Source organism: Bison bison, unplaced genomic scaffold (assembly GCF_000754665.1).
Source record: "Bison bison bison isolate TAMUID 2011002044 unplaced genomic scaffold, Bison_UMD1.0 scf7180017864460, whole genome shotgun sequence".
Classification (NCBI taxonomy): domain Eukaryota; kingdom Metazoa; phylum Chordata; class Mammalia; order Artiodactyla; family Bovidae; genus Bison; species Bison bison.
In genome coordinates this window covers 944,905-962,486 of record NW_011495022.1, presented here as the reverse complement: position 1 = coordinate 962,486, position 17,582 = coordinate 944,905, and the positions used below count along the sequence as shown (strand labels likewise).

General features: G+C 41.5%; 1 protein-coding gene across 1 annotated transcript in view; it reads right to left on the bottom strand.

The window, feature by feature from the left end:
* ZNF385B (zinc finger protein 385B) overlaps window positions 1-17,582 on the bottom strand; it is a 491,913-nt gene that overhangs the window by 473,396 nt on the left and 935 nt on the right. The window lies entirely within an intron of this gene.

Below are 17,582 nucleotides of genomic sequence, written 5' to 3'. Positions count from 1 at the left end.
GGGGGGGATCCTAGAGACCTCCTGAGGAACGCAAGAACTGAAGCATCCATTATCCCATATTTATGACAGTGCCCCAGAATTCAAAAAATGTTAAGGTGGTTGGTCCTGGATATCTCAGAACAAATGACTCACTCTCATCTGTCCCATTCAATTATCTTGGCACTACCAAGAGTTGTCATGTTGTGTGCCTGGCAGGACATTTTCAAAGTCAGCGGTTCTTTTGCAAGATGGTGAAAGACAAAGAGAACAGCTCAAAGATTTTCCTCTTAGACAGTATCTTCTCCATTCACCACACCTGCACTCAGCTGAAACTAAATACATTCTTTTATTTGACTGTGGAAAGTCATCTTCTTGGATGAGTTAATGCCTTGCTGACTACCAAAACAGTAATGAGAACATGTTTATTTCCCAGATTTGGTGTTAATCGGTTACTCTGATGATTTCACTTTAAAGCCATATTCTTGTAAAACATCTAGAATGGCTATTTCCAGAATTTGGAAACTAGGCGGTCTAACAGCTTTAGAATCCTATAGTCATTTTAGAGACAGAGATACAAGATTTAACTTAAATCACTCTAATCACTCAGATGTCTAAGCAGATATGCTGCTTACTTGTCCTGTTATATTTACATACTTTCACATGGGCCTCTGCAGATATAAGGTATTAGAAGGGAGTTTGCTCAGGGACCAACTTAGAAAGCCTTAAACTGAAATATAAGTATTTCATATCCTGCTTATCTATTTATATTTGTCTAAATAAGCCCTCAAAATGACGGTGAGGGCTAAATACCTCTATTTTACTTCACATATAAAATCCAGGAAGCTGTCCCATGGCACCTTGGGCATGCTTCTCCCTTTATCGATTGGCTTCTCCATGAACCCAGAGGGCCTGTGCCGGGTTCAGAAGCGTGGAGCTAAAAAAGAACTTTCAGTAGACGGGAAGATTACACTTCATGACTGTCCTTCTCCGACTTTAATGTGCAAATGCAGCGAACCAGAGGTTTAAGACGGAGATTCAGGTTCAGCAGATCTGAGTAACACTGCTGGTCCACAGCCCAACCTGAAGCTGCTAGGAGCCCTGTCCTTGCTGACTGTCCTATGCTGCTCCTCCTCTACAGGGCGGGACCACTCTGGGTTTTTCTCAGGGCTTCAGCTTCCTCCCCTATGAAGCTAGACAAGGAGAGGGAGAGGGTGGGATGATTTGGGACAATGGCATTGAAACATGTATAATATCATATATGAAACTAGTCGCCAGTCCAGGTTCAATGCACCATACTGGATGCTTGGGGCTGGTGCACTGGGACAACCCAGAGGGATGGTATGGGGAGGGAGGAGGGAGGAGGGTTCAGGATGGGGAATACGTGTATACCTGTGGCGGATTCATTTTGATATATGGCAAACCCAATACAATATTGTAAAGTTAAAAAATAAAAAAAACAAAAAGAAATAGATAAACAACAGAATTTACTGTATAACACAAGGAACAGTGTTCAATATCTTATAATAACCTATAATGGAAAATAACCTGGAGATATATATATATATATATGTAACTGAAAAAAAGAAAGAAATAGAGGCTATTAGCAAATTCAAGAGTTGAAGAGAAGGTGAATGAATACATTCAGGTTGAAAGCATTCTGAAAAAAAAGTTTAAGGAGCTCCTTGATGAACTATCTTTAAAAATCACTGAAGGACATGAAGATAACTCTTCCCCTAAAACTAACAAACTGGATGCCATTGACGTCGCCAGTTTCCTGTCCCGCAGAGCATTCGCTTTTTGTATTCTGCATCAAACTGCTACTCTAGATCCCTGCTCCTTGTCCAGGCTGTTACAACTGTTAACCAGCCTTCTATACAACCTCACTTCTGAGTGATGCTCAACTTACATCCTGCGGGGAGGCATAACACCCTTGATAACTCTTCTCCCAAAGCCCCAGGTCCGTTAACATAATCTTGTGACAGTAAGTTGTTAAATTGTAGGGAGGAAGAGAAGACAATTTTCCATGTCTGTATAATTTATAATTCATAGAATTTTCTCTCCTAAAAGGTGCCATTGCTACTGCTTGTTTTATACATGACAAAAGTGAGGGCCAATGAAAATAAATCCCTTGGTCAGTATCACAAAAATAATTAAGAGTGGAATCAGGACTGGAAATGATGTGTTTAATTCCCAGTTCAATCTGATGACTTCAACTCCACCTTGGAGGAAATTTTCCAACACATTTTTTTTTTTCCCAAGCTCCTTAAAAGTTATCTGCAGCCATTCTTGGTTTTGCAGCAGCATTCGATGGTGGTGCCACTGAACCAATACAATGCTGAGGTGAAGGAAAGAGAGACAGCCTGGGAGTGATGGAGAGGCATTCCTCATAGATGAGGTGGAAGGGACCGGAATAAAGAAACCAGCTGTGTTAGTGGCGGCTCCTCCATCTCCTCGGAGAAGACTCAGGAAAGCCCAACTCAAATACTCACTGGACCTATCTCTGAGGTGTCCTCAGAGATGCTGTTATCTATTTTAATCTATTTTAAACAGAATATCTTTTTGAAAGTATATTGCAGCAGGGCTTCCCTGGTGGCTCAGTGGTAAAGAATCTGGCTAACAATGCAGGAGACACAGGTTTGATCCCTGATCTGGGAAGAGCCCACACACTACGGAGCAACTAAGCCCATGTGCCTGAGCTGACCAACTACTGAGCCTGTAGGACCCAGAAGTCACAACTACTGAACCCATGTGCCACAGCTACTGAAGCCCTCGCACCCTAGAGCTCATGCTTTGCAACAAGAGAAGTTGCTCTACTGAGAAGCCCACATAAAGCAACTAGACGGTAGCCCCTGCTTGCTACAATTAGAGAAAAGTCCAACAGCAATGAAGACCCAGCACAGCCAAAAACACTAGAAGAATAAAATAAAAAAGTATACTGTAAACAAATATGCCACCTTATAGCCAGAGCATGATTAGGAACATGGAGAGCACACGGTTCTCGAAAAACACCCAGAAGTGGTACAGCATGCCGAGAGAGAGATGCAGTCTGGATCGAGGAGGAGATACTGGACTTGAGGTGGCGCTAATGGTACAGAACCCACCTCCAGTTCAGGAGATGTAAGAGATAGTCGGAAAGATCCCCTGGAGGAGGACATGGCAACCCGCTCCAGTATTCTTGCCTGGAGAATCCCAGGGACAGAGGAGCCTGGGGAGCTACAGTCCGTGGAGTCACAAAGAATCGGTCATGACTGAGAGGCAGCATGCACGCACCTTGCACTTGAGAGAAGCCAGCCTGAATACAGACTGATTAGCCGTGAAAAAGTGGTCATGGGTACCAAGCAGAGAATGAATTATGGGGCTGTGTGGAGAGAAATGGGCTCAGGGCAGATTTATTACACTCCATTTCCACTCTGCTAGCAGGCTGCACAGAGCCTCTGAGGTACAGATTTACTCAGGATTGAAATTTTACATCCTGGGACACTATCTCAAATAATCTAATTTGGTGAGATGAGAAAATCATATCTCATAAAACTATCGTCCCTTTTCAAAAGCCCATATAAAAGTTTACAGGCTGTTGAGGTATCTAGCCATGGCACAAGCTTCTATTATAGGCGACATGAAGACAACGAACTTAAAATTATTTTAATAAGAAATGCTACCGCTTGCTGTGTGTGGTTTGTTTTTTACGACCTGAACTTCATAAATTTTCATAAGGTGTCTTTATTGTCAGACTTGGGGAGCTGCCGTGTCACTGTTGCTCAGTCAAAGCTTTTTAAAATAAAAGAATCTCAACCTGAGTGTGATATTATACCTGATATTATGATAGCTGACCCCACACCTACTTCCAGCAACATTCTTGTCTTCTATGCTAATGTCAAAATAAATATATCCCCCTTCACTGTGAAATGGGTTATCTGTTTGGCCATTATACATGTAGGAGCAGGCTGCCCCAGTAGGAAGGGACCTTGACTGTCCTCTACTAATTCTAGATGGAAGAGAAATGATGCTCAGGACTACACACACACACAAAGAAAACCTATGCCCAGTAACTTCTTTAGGACTTGTGTGTGGGTATCTTTCAGGGGTTGGACAGAAGAGGAAGAGAGAGAGGTGGCTACTTCCGAATGAGAACTACTATCATCTTCTAAGAGCTCATTATGTTTGTGGTATAGAATCAGCACTTCATATTCATTATTTCACTGAGTCCTGCAATCCTAGGAAATGTAGAATAGCATGCCTATTTTACAGGACATGAATCTTCAGCTTGGAGATGATTATCATTTGCCCAAAGTCATACAGCAGGGACTCAATTTAGATGTGTCAGATCACAAACACAGCTTTATTCCAATGTCACCTCTCAATATTGTTTCTCATCAATATCATTCAGTATTCTTGATTATTCAGGAGAATACTATGAAGAGGAAAAGAACTTCAGAAAACCTTGGAAGGGAAAAGACATTTTACAGTGTATTGGAGCGGAATAGGGGCTTCCCAGGTGGCAGTAGTGGTCGAGAACCCGCCTGCAATGCAGGAGACAGGGGTTCGATTCCTGGGTCGGGAAGATCCCCTGGAGGACAGCATGGCAGCCCACTCCAGCATTCTTGCCTGGAGAATCCCATGGACAGCGGAGCCTGGCGGGCTACAGGCCACTGGGTCTCAGAGAGTCAGACCACAACTGAAGCAACTTTGCATGCACGAATGGACCAGAATGAGCCCCTGAAAACTGCCTGGGCAAACTCTTCATTTTACTGAGAAAAAATGGCAAGGTGGTCACAGGACTAGTGCTGGGTCACACAGCTGGTTAACACCAGGAGCAGGATTTTCTCCTCATCATACCTACCACCAGTGCTGCTGAAGGCAACACACATAGCTGAGTTGATAAAGGAGTTACACAAAAAGGGACTTTCCCCGTCTCTAATACTGGGCACTTTTTTCTACCTCATCCTCTTTAGCACCTTCTGCTCTTCCCCTGGAATAGAATGAATATGATAGGTACTTAGGATGTGATTAGAACTGGAAAGGCAAAGCCAGGAGAATAAAGAGTATTCCAGTATTTTTCCTCTTAGGTCCTTAACTTGAGGATAAAATTCCTCCTAGATATTTCTCTTGGGAACAGGATGAAATAAGAGGAGTAATCAAATACTCAGTCAACAGATACTGCTGCTGCTGCTGCTAAGTCGCTTCAGTCGTGTCCGACTCTGTGCGACCCCACAGACAGCAGCTCACCAGGCTCCTCCGTTCCTGGGATTCTCCAGGCAAGAACACTGGAGTGGGTTGCCATTTCCTTCTCCAATGCAGGAAAGTGAAAAGTCAAAGTGAAGTCGCTCAGTCGTGTCTGACTCTTAGCGACCCCATGGACTGCAGCCTTACCAGGCTCCTCTGTCACGGGATTTTCCAGGCAGGTGTACTGGAGTGGGTCGCCATTGCCTTGTCCGCAACAGATACTAGAATTCACTATTTCTAGATAATCAGTCATTAATTGGATGACTAAGGATCTGCTTTCAAAGAGCTTATGTCTAGTGAGGAAAAAATCAACACAATCAGTACAAACTAACTGTTAAAATCTAATGTTGCAAGCACCATGAGAGACACAAAAAATACGATATGAGAACATGAAAAGATCATCAAGGAGTTTAGCTCAGATATGATGAGTACTCAGGAAAGCCTATGGGAAGTCACTGAGGATGAGCACAGGGCTTGACCTTCATGTGAGGGGCAGAAAAACAACTGTAGAATTCTGGCTAAGAGGGGACACACAGGGATCTTGGGCCTTTTGGCTCTTAAATGATATAGTGTTCAGGCACATAGTGAGAGTGAAAGTCTCTCAGTCGAGTCGGACTCTTTGTGACCCCATGGACTACACAGCCCATGGAATTCTCCAAGCCAGACTACTGAAGCACGTAGCTGTTCCCTTCTCCAGAGGATCTTCCCAACCCAGGGGTCGAATGAAGGTCTCCAGCATTGCAGGTGGATTCTTTACCAGCTGAGCCACCAGGGAAGCCCTGGCACATAGCAGATGCTCAATACAAGTAATGTGCTTAATAATCTGGGGCAAAAAGACATCGTAACTATCCTTTCACATCTCTTCTACCTTTTTTCTTATATGTCCCCCTCCACTGCCTATAGTTAAATGGTTTATCAATAGTGCCAAGAAGGGCACTGATGGCAGTGATCAACCCACTCCAGTTTCCGTGCAGTGCCAGATCTCCTTTACCGCTGTTTCTTTCTTTTTTAAAATGCTACTTGCAGCTACCCTTAGGTATGTTTTTTATTTACTTATTTGGCTGTGCTGGGTCTTAGCCGCAGCACATGAAATCTTCAATGTTCATAATGGCAAGTGGGGTCCTTAGCTGCAGCAAGTGGGATCTTTTTACTTGTAACATATGAACTCTTAGTTGAGACATGTGAGACCTAGTTCCTTGACTAGGAATCAAACCCATGCCCCCTGCACCGGGAGCACAGAGTTTTAGCCACTGGACCACCAAAGACGTTCCCATTTTTTTGTTGTTGTTGTTTCTGGTGGCTGGTCTTCTCACCCACTGCACACTGACAGCTGGAGCGAGCATGACACTTCAAGGCCATTACGGGACAGTAGGAATCCTTAGAAAGTTCTTCCCGTGTTGATTTCAAACCTGCCTCCTTACCATCCTGCCCACTGAATCTGGTCGTGGCTGCTGGAACTTTGGAAAAATGAATCTACTCTGTGCACGTCATCCCTTCAAGTGTTTGCAGACAGCTGCCACCTCTGTTAAAAGCCGCCTATTCTGGCGCCAGCCGGCACTAAAGGAGGTTGGGAAACAGCGGTCATGGGGGTGGGGCGAGGGGGTCACAGAGATTCTGCTCCGTGCCTTTCTTCATGCTGGGCTGCTGCGAGTGGCTTCACCAGTGCTGAAATCGTGCTCCTAGTGTCATCATAAGAACCTGACAGAAAGAACTGGGCTAGTCTGAGAGGCCTCCGGTGTGGCACCACCTTCCCAACTAAGCACGCGCCCCAGAGACAGTTAAAACTCCATCCTGCGGAGGGAGGGCCTCTCCAACAACCACCCCGATTAGCCAGAAGGAACAGTTCAGAGGTTGCCTTTTAATTTTTTTCCCCTAGTGTTAGAAAATAAACTGCCACAAGACAAATAATTACCTCTGGAGAAGACCTATAACACTGCCATCTCCCATATGCATAATTCCCGTTCTCATCTAATTTGATCGGTGATATCATTTTCCAGGTAGGTATATCTTTTCGCCACTCACTCACCTTCAACAAACCTTGCTGCCTTAAGTTACCAGTGAGCTTTTCTTATCGTTGAGGAAGGAAGTGGTCATCTAGGAGGGCTGCGTCAGGCTGGATGCAGGGCTCCATCATAACACGATCTTGCAATGAGAAGATGTTAAACCTAACCCTCAATCACTCCCTGGGGTTCTATAGATTTTGTTTTTCTAAAACAAACAAAAAAAACCAGGTTATTTGGGACTTCCCTGGCGGTCCAGCGATTAAGAATATGCCTGCCAATGCAGAGGAGGCGGTTTGATCCAGGTAGACCCCACAGGCTGAGGAGCAACGAAGCCTGTGTGCTGCAGCTACAGAGCCCATGTGCCACAACCACTGAAGCCCCAGAGCCCAGAGCTCACGTCCCACAGTGCGAGAACTTGTTGTGGAACTACAATGAGGAGCCCAAACTGCACAAGGAGTAGCCCCTGCTCGCTGCAAATAGAGAAAGTCTGAAATAACGAAGACCCAGCACAGCCAAAAATTACATAAATAAAATTAAAATTCAAAATCCATTTAGCAAGACAGAACACTATTGGTGGCTTTTAAAATAATCAGCAATAGAGTTGTTCATCATCTTTAATGTCACTTTCACTATTTTATACAGTTTCTTTATTATTTTATACAGCAACATTAAAACATTCTATAATTTGCATTTTTAAATGGGTCTATTGAAGTACACACACTGAAGACTCAAAACTACTACCCAAACACAGTAAACATTTTTCTGGCTTTAATTCTTGATAACTCAGAAACATTTCAAGAAATCAGGTATTTCTAAAGACCAGATTGCCTGTTCCCCTGCCAGCCAAGGGTACATTATACTGTTCCTTTGCCAATGCAGTGTAAGAAGACAGTAGATCCGAGAGCCTGTGAACTTCTCAACAAATTTAAACCTTGCTTAGGCAAGGAGGCAAGAAAGACTTCAAGGGTATGAAGGGCTTACAGGGGTCCTTCTGCCAGGACAGTGGTAGTTTGAACATGTGCCATCACGTCCGCATACTTGGCACAGTCATCTGGCCTCTACCTGGCAGTTGTGGAAGAGGGTGGTGGACAAGAAGAGACCAGAGAGAAGGAGCCTGTGTTTCCCACCAGAAAACCACAAGGACAGGGGAAGCGGCATTCCCAGGAGGCAAAGAAGGGAGAGGCCTGGAGCTGTGCAAGGGGAGAGACACTGCTGACATTCAGCAGTCGTGGTGGTCTCTGTATCGACCACACGGTCACCACACTCCAGGTGGTTACCACAGCCCGTGGGGTTGTCTGGAGCACCATAGAGACCTGGCTAGAGAACTCCACCAAAGCACGACTGTCATCTGGGGAACAGGGGAGAAATTCTGGCTCCAACACCTTACCTCCCATCATTTCTTTTTGGACTTTGGAGGGTTACGTTTGGACCCTGGAATCTGAGTATTACAAGTGAGCTCACAGGGATACTGAGGTGGTGGCCAGTGGTCCATATCACCATGGAGAATCACAGGGGATGAAAACCTGTGGGTAAAGGCCAGTGGGTAGCCAATGAGAGAACACAGCCTGGTTCTCTAGAATTCACACATGACAGACTCCACACGGATGGCTCACAGCAGTGGTTAATGCAGCGTGGAGGGACAGAGCTGAGCATATTTCACTGGACTTCACTTAGAGCCACAGTAATTCTGATATGCATCCCAGGTTGAAACTAGTGCTCCTCGAGAAAATTAGTACTGATTTCCAAGTGTGGTCTGTGAATCAACTGTGATTCTTATAAAATATTTGGATAAAAAGTTTAGATTCCAGAGTTTGGGATTAATATATACACACTATTGTATATAAAACAGGTAAACAATAAGGATCTACTGTATAGCATAGGGAACTATATTCAATATCTTATATAAGAATCTGAAAAAAATATATATGTGTGTGTGTATATATATATATAAACTGAATTGCTTTGATATATACTTGAAATTAATATAACATTATAAATTAACTGCACTTCAATTTAAAAAAAAATATTTGTATTCCTGGATCCTACCCTCAGACTTCTGAGTCAGAAACTTCAAGGATGAATTCCAGGAATCTGCATTTTTTGCAAGCTCTCCAGGCTTTCTCTCATGCTAAAAGTCCAAGAGTCACTGCAATAGAGAGGTCTTAGGACCAGCCTGGTGGCTACATGTTGGGGACACAAGAAGAAGGCTACACAAAAGAGAAACAAGACTAAGATTTTACCTTCCACACTCTGAGTCTTGACACTTATTTCTGTGGAAGTGAGACTGAGCATGAAGAATCATACATGTAGTAACTAGGTATATACAGACTTAAACTCTTCGGTAAGTTCACCAATTGTAGTTCACCAATTATGTTTTTTTCTTGCTAATTATTTTGTTGTCTAAATTCCAATACAGAAAATCCAATTCAGGTCTTAAAATAAATGTCTGTGAACCCAGGAGGATCCAGGTGACTATTCAACTACAACTCGGGTGCCTGAGAAGAGACTGTCCTTGAATGAGTCCGCCCTGGTTACACAGACACTGGTTATATAACCTGGCTCCTGTACCTGGATCTCGCTCTGATTTGGGTCACTTCCAAACATTCCAGGTTTACACATGCATACAGGGTTCACAAAGCACATTCATGCAGAAGCAACGTTTTAAGTCATTTGGTCTTTCCAAAAATCTAAAACCCAAGTTATATATTTTGTTGTTAAAAAATCTGCCTGCATTTCACACGGTTACATGTTTTCAAGAGTTCCTGTAGTGCTTACAATTCCACGTCTGTTCTCCCTTCCATTTCATTGTTCTCCTAAAGTCAACAAGGAAAAATAGACAAGTGAACAAAGGCATATTTAATTTTAAAAATAAGAAGTCAGTTTCAAACCAAAGGCTCAAAAATCAGAGTTGCAGAAATTCTCTTGGCAAAGAAATTAGTGTATCTATGAAGTAGTTGATATTAGTTATTAAACTGTATAATTTATAATAATGGCTAGCTTTGTGAGTGCTGTAGAACTTCATGTAGTTCTGTAGCAAAGAACTTTGCTAAGTGTGTTATGTGTATTATCTCATTTTTACCTGACAACAATCCCTTTAAAGTTTCCTTTATTGTCTCCTAGACTTGGGAAACTAAAGCACAGATACGTTGATTAACTTGGTCAAAAATCACACAGCTAATGACTGGAGAAGCTGGAATTTGTGTTCACAAAGTCTGACTACAGAAGCTGAACTTAACCATTAGGCTATACTACTTCCCACCTTCAATAGTGTAACAAGTGTGGGAAGTTTTGTTTAATCATCAGCATCTCCAAATATTATTAAAGACCATGCATAACAACCAACTGATTAAGGTAAAATCATCTCATATATAAATAATCAAAATACACTGCTGCTTATATACAGGTATGTTTAGGTATACACAACCAATAGCATTTTATGCTATTCCTATTCTCAGTATCATAATTTTCATGACATACAAGGTAATACCTCTCCCTAAGACTGCAAGGGAGCTTTCCCACCTCTAAAGTATCAAATAACATTCTATTCTGCCCTCCAAGAGGAGGAACAGGTAAGGATTATCCTACCTGACGCTTATTTAACTTATATTCTACCTGATGCTTATTTAACTTATATGCAGAGTACATCATGAGAAATGCTGGGCTGGATGAAGCACAGGCTGGAATCAAGATTGCTGGGAGAAATATCAATAACCTCAGATATGCAGATGACACCACCTTTATGGCAGAAAGTGAAGAACAAAAGAGCCTCTTGATGAAAGTGAAAGAGGAGAGTGAACAAGTTGGCTTAAAGCTTAACGTTCAGAAAACTAAGATCATGGCATCTGGTCCCTTCACTTCATGCCAAATAGATAGGGAAACAATGGAAACAGTGAGAGACTTTCTTTTTTTGGGCTCCAAAATTACTGCAGCTGGTGACTGCAGCCCTGAAATTAAAACACGCTTGCTCCTTGGAAGAAAAGCTATGACTAACCTAGACACCATATTAAAAAGCAGAGACATTACTTTGCCAACAAAGGTCTGTCTAGTCAAAGCTATGGTTTTTCCAGTAGTCGTGCATGGATGTGAGAGTTGGACTAGAAAGAAACCTGAGTGCCAAATAATTGATGCTTTTGAACTGTGGTGTTGGAGAAGACTCTTGAGAGTCCCTTGGACTGCAAGGAGATCCAACCAGTCCATCCTAAAGGAAATCCTGAATATTCATTGGAAGGACTGATGCTAAAGCTGAAACTCCAATACTTTGGCCACCTGATGTGAAGAACTGACTCATTAGAAAAGACCCTGATTCTGGGAAGGATTGAAGGCAGGAGGAGAAGGGGATGACAAAGGATGAGATGGTTGGATGGCATCACTGACTCGATGGACATGAGTTTAAGTAGGCACCAGGAGTTGGTGATGGACAGAGAAGCCTGGTGTGCTGCAGTCCATGGGGTCGCTCAGGGTTGGACACGACTAAGCAACTGAACTGAACTGAAAGTATCAAATGGAAGGACATCATAGAATCCACACAATTTCTGGGTGAAATTTAAATTCTAGTGTTAATATCAGCAGAAGTTTTCTACCTTTATTTGTAACCTTTATCTTTCCTAGGCTCAGATTTGAAATTTCCTAGATTCTATACAGGTCTCACTTCTCTAATTTATCAAGGATAAATATTGCAAAAAAAAAAATTCCTTTTAACCCAAGACACACAATAATTTTCTCTGACTAAATAGTAGTCTTTTCCACATCCCTAACTAATATTTCACAGAAATAGCAATGTATTGAGCCTGAGATGAATTAGAATCTGAACTCTAATGATTAGTGAACAGTTTAAGTTGACTGAGTCCAGGTCCATAGATTCTGAATACCATATGTAATAGACCAAATACTTTAACACACATCAAAAATCACAACTCTATGTAGAATTTTATACAATTTTAACATGAGTATATTGAAACAAACATTTAAAAGAATTAGCTAATCATTTCTCACAATGGTCCTTTCCCTAGAGGGACTCAAAAGTTCTTTTAAAAATTTCATAGTATCTTCTAACTTGTGTTATTTTCTAAAGTACAACGACAATATGGAGAATAAACATTAGTGAAGATTTCATTGAAAAATACTCTTACTGATCAAAAAGCAAAAAATGCAGAGATAAAACATTCTATTCCAAGAGAAAAAGATGAAAAATAGTACCCATCTGCATCTCTTTCAAACCCAAAGTCCATTAGCCTAACCACTCCTGATATTCATGATTGAGTCCCTATGCCAGGCCCACTGGAACTAGTGAATACCCCCATTTATTTTCAGATGTGTCCAGGAAAAAAGGGGGATATAGGTTCTCAATTAATATTGGTTATGTCCAATTTTGATTGGCTGATGATGTTAACAGTATATTCTGGCTATTTCAGAATCTCAGCCAAAAAGAGAAGAAAAAGTTGACTAGCTTTAGCTTGCATAAGACAGGCTCTCTCTGTGTGTGCTTTTATTTTTAAATTTCATTTTGCATTATAAACTTAGACATGTAAATGTTTAACACATTCATATTTATTTCTAAAATAAAATGCTCTCTAAGACTCATGATATTCAATCCTTTCTATTTGTTGATGATAGAACTGTCTTTATTAAAGGGCTAAGTCATTTTTCAGGAAGTATGTATGAAAGCCTGGTCATCTTTTTGTATCAGTTTGTATGTATTTTAATTCATCTCTACTATTTATGAGATCATACAGTTGATGTGGCATACCAAATGCATCAAATATAAAAAAGTGGTTGGTTTTATTAATATGTACGCCTTCTGCTATATTTTTTCCACTTCTGAAAAATATGCTCATAAATTTCCTTTCAAAGTGACTATACCGTGCTGAATATCTTAAAGTTGAGCAGAGGGTGAGAGTATTAACTGTTAAGGCAAGATGACTGACCCTTAGTGATTCAACAGATATAAAATGTAATAGAATAATTGTCATGATAAGCTACCACAATGCACACAGTACTGCACCTCTGGCTCTCACATATTCCTCACAACAACCAAGTCAACCCACTTCACAGATCAAGAAATCAAGGACCTGAGTTTAAGTAACATTCCCAAGCTCTCAAAGCTGTGAGGAACAAAGCCAGGGTTTGACTTAGCACGAGGCTATGTTCTTGCGCGCCACTCCTCACTTGCCCTCAGATCCTGTAGTTCTCCACCCAGGCTGCAGATTAGAATCACTTGGGGAGACTTAAAAAAAATACTGATAAATTAAATCATTCCCTTGAGGTAGGCTAAGAATGCCAGTATTTTTTTTTTTCAAGGACTCCTCAGTTTAGCGTGAAGCCACAGTTGAAAACAACTGGATTAGCAAAGGCCAAAGAATAGTTATTTTCTTAATATGAGTCTTTCTCTGAGTAGTGAGAGAACAACACAAGTTCACATTGTTTATCTGGAACAGAAACACTGGCTGGGAGCAGGCACCAGCACCAGCATCACCAGAATATCCTTATTTCCTCCCTCAACCTGCACTTCTGCCCCACGTGAGGATCCCACATGGCATCGGGTGCTGAAGCAGACCTAGGAAGCCGTGTAACCCACACAGTCCATCCACAGGGAAGAGTCCAGAAAGAAACAGCTTTGCCAACATCTCGTGTGAGCAGTAAAGGCAGACGGAGAGCTGGAATCTGCCCCTCTGTGTCAGTGCTCCTTTCATAGAAAAAAAAAATGGAAGCAGTTGGAAAACAGTTGGGGCAGGGAGTCAGCCAAGGCATCCAAAGAGAATTTCAAGAACCAGGGAGAGCAAAGGAACAACAACAATAAAAAGCATAGCGGAATGAGAAAGCAGAACAGGCATAATCTGAAAACAATGGGATGAGAAGAAATATATAACAAAGCAAAGGAACTGGCCAGAAAAAATAAAATAGGGAGAACTAGCCACCGTGACATTTTATCAACACAATAAGGGGGAAATACAAGGGAATAGTGGCACCTTCCATTCAGCTATGAGAAGCATGGCGAGACCTAAAGTCTTTTCAAAATCATCTAATATCAAAGCAAACAGTAGCTGTAGCAAAATCACTTGGCAGGGAGGGAGGGCCAGAAACCCCCAAACTCAGGAAGCATGAACTACTACCTTGCTACTCAAAGTGTGGTTTGAGGATCAGCTCTTTCAATATCATCTCAGAAATGTGTCGATACGCAGCCTCTCAGCCCTGCCAGATCTGCTGAACCAAAAGCTGCATTTTAATTAGATCCCCTCATGATTTAGACGCATATTCAAGTTTGTAAAGCACTGGCTCTAGTGTAAAAAACAAACAAGTGTTACAGGCAGAAGGTGGACTAAAGAACTAAGTAGCCAAGTAGACATCAATCTGACTAAATTATTTGTTGCAGCCCCATGAGAAGCCAGGCCCTGAGCCGGGTTTTTCTGGAAATGAAGGATTGAGGCCAGGTATGGTTAGCCTGATGCCCTTAGGGCAGAAAACAAAAAGGCTTGCGCCTAAGGAAGACTAGGACTGGTGCTCCAAGGGGAGACCAAGCAAAGTGTAACCAGGTTTGGAAGAGCAGAAGCTGAAGTTTAGAGGGAGATCAGGAACCATGTAAGCAATTGCACGGACTCTCTGACAGATGGAAATGGTAATGGGGAAGCGGAAAGGTTTGTTCCAGGCAGAAAAACAGCACAAGCAAAGATGCAGAACTCACAAGACTGCTGTGTACTGAGGGAACACTGCCTTCATCTAGACAGGGATTCTCCAATTACTTCACAGAGACGCACGAGTCTGTGATGATGCCTCAGAGACTAAGGGAAGGGAGGCCAGTGGGATTACCGGGGTCCCTTATCAACCACGTAAGATATTCTTACAGTGGACCCCACCAGTGAAAAATAAAATCTGAAGCATATCACTGAGCAATATACAAGGTATACTGTATTGCTTCTAAAATTATTACCTATAGCTCTGCCTGGCATGTAGTCAGTACTCAAATATCTACTGAATAAATTAAATAATGAATGAATCTATGAGATCAAAGTAAAAAATGTGGAGCTACTCTGGGGCTAGACTGCAAATGACCTGAAATGTCAGACAAGAGAGAGGTTTATATATCACTTGGTAGAGCACCGAGAAGAAGTTTATTAGCCAGTGACTGAGCTTGGCTCTGCTTTAAGGAGCCTATTCTGCAAAACGAGTGTAAAATGGATTGAAAATGAGAGAGGCTGGAGACGGGAAACTAGTCAGGAAGACATCCTGGTAGTCTCTAGAAGGAGATAAGTGGAGTCTGAACAAAGACAGTCACAATGGCAATAAAAAGGTAGAGAAGTTGGCATTGCGAGGCATCGTGGAGACAGCATTTGTCTGTGAATTATGTGTGGGAAGAAAATAAATTGGAAAGGTTCTAGGTGACTGAGAAGTATAGAAATTGACAGAGTCACCCTTGTTCATGTAAGGAGAACCATGTTGATTAGAGCTACACCTGTTAGATGTGAAGCACCTGAGAATAATATAAAGGCCCCTCCTGGGTGGTTCAAATGTCAATATGAAATTTAGGAGAGAAAGTGGAAATAACCTAGCACTAATAAGAGGACACCACTGAATAAAAAGTCACATGCAAAAGAGTAAAAAGAGGTCATCTATATGGAAAAGAAGATCAAGAAAAATCTGCAGAAGAAAAAAACAGAAAAAGGAGGATAAAAAGTCTGTATGAGACGCTCAGGAGCAGAGACGGAGTCGGGAAGGTGGTAAGATATAGTGAAATGGTGGGGTGGTGGTGGGGTCCCAATAAAAACTCAGAAGCAAATAAAAATCAGTGGGACAAACTCTCCTCGCTCTTTAGCTCTTCGAAGACATGGGATTTTATAGGCACAGCAGAAAGCCAATTTTGCTCTTTATTTCTGTGAACAAAGATTTTCACAAATAAAGCAGTCACTCCAGTGAGAAGTAAACTCATTGCTCGTTTTTTTTAAACATAAATTGTTCCTATTTAAAACTGAGCAATGATATCTTCAAACTCAGCTGGAAGAAAAAAAAAATCTAAAGCTGGGGAGGTAGTCCATGGATTTTATATTCTCCCATGGTGGGAGGTCCACAAAGCGTTATCTATGTAGACATTTCACCTTTTGGAATTGTGTTTGTTTTGGAGGATTTTTTTTTGGTTTTCTTGTCTCTGAGCCAGGTCACCAGAATGAGAAAAAAAAAGTGCTGAGAACACCTGATATACTTTAATGAATCCTCACATAATAGTTGCACTTTATAAAGTTACCCTCCAACTGCTGACAGGTCTCACTAATTGGCCATGTTTGGGTGACAAGTACTAACGACAGTTCCTTCTCTGGTTTGACTGTAGAGGAGACACCTCCCTTGATTGCCTCAATTCAAGAGGAACACATAAAATTCACTGTTTTGGTTTTTTTTTTGCTATGTGAATCTATATATTGGTAAAATACTGCAAAATATCAACATTATTTAAATATAGATGCTACTTAATGGTTATTAAATTTCTTTAAAGAGATCACTTACATAATGTAAAACAATACAATGCAAATGGAATACATAAGGAATTATACTGCAAAACATTTATATCATGAGGATGACTCCAGAGAGAACAGTAATTTTTCCTTTATTAGGAGAATTCACCTTCTCAAACGTGTTTTTACTACAAATGTACCCAAGGAAGGTCAAGCAGATCTATAAGAACAGCTTTTTGACTTGTGGTTTTCATTCCAAGCTTCCTCAAATCACTTCTGGAAACGAGTAGGAGTGTAAATTATAAATCTACAAATACGTGATTTATAAGAATATAAAATTTGAACTACGGCCAACACTTTAGTCAAATATTTTTTATACCTTAAGAACCTAAGGTAACAACGTAACTTTCAATGCCTATTTGCATGCTAAGGGCATTTATCTGTTACAGGGAAGAGAAGAGGTCGCACATACACTCACTGCACATATGGCATCAAAATAAGATGAAAGGACTCTGAAAACCCGAGAAATTGGGCCCTGAAATACTCAAGGGAGTTCTTTCCAGCCAAATCCTTTATCTAACACATAGTTTACTTTGTGAAAAACCCTTCTTTTTAATTTGACAAATGCATTTTTTTTAACAGCTTCTTGCACTATTCTGTAGCTGCCAGTTTCTAAGCTTTAAGCTGGGCCCTGCAACACAAATGTTTTATTTCTTCTGTTTGAGCATCTTTTGCCACATCTTAACTAAGTTTGCATTCACCTTGGTGAGATGCTCTTGAGCAAAGCCAAACCAAAGAGAACTGCAAACCACATTTCTGCATGAAAATTAAGAAAATGAAGACGCGTTCCCTAATCCAGGAACTTTTGAGGGCATTCCAAAACTGTTTATTTTGCACTTATGGGCGTAGGGGCTTGAAGGCAATTTATTTTCCTTGAAGG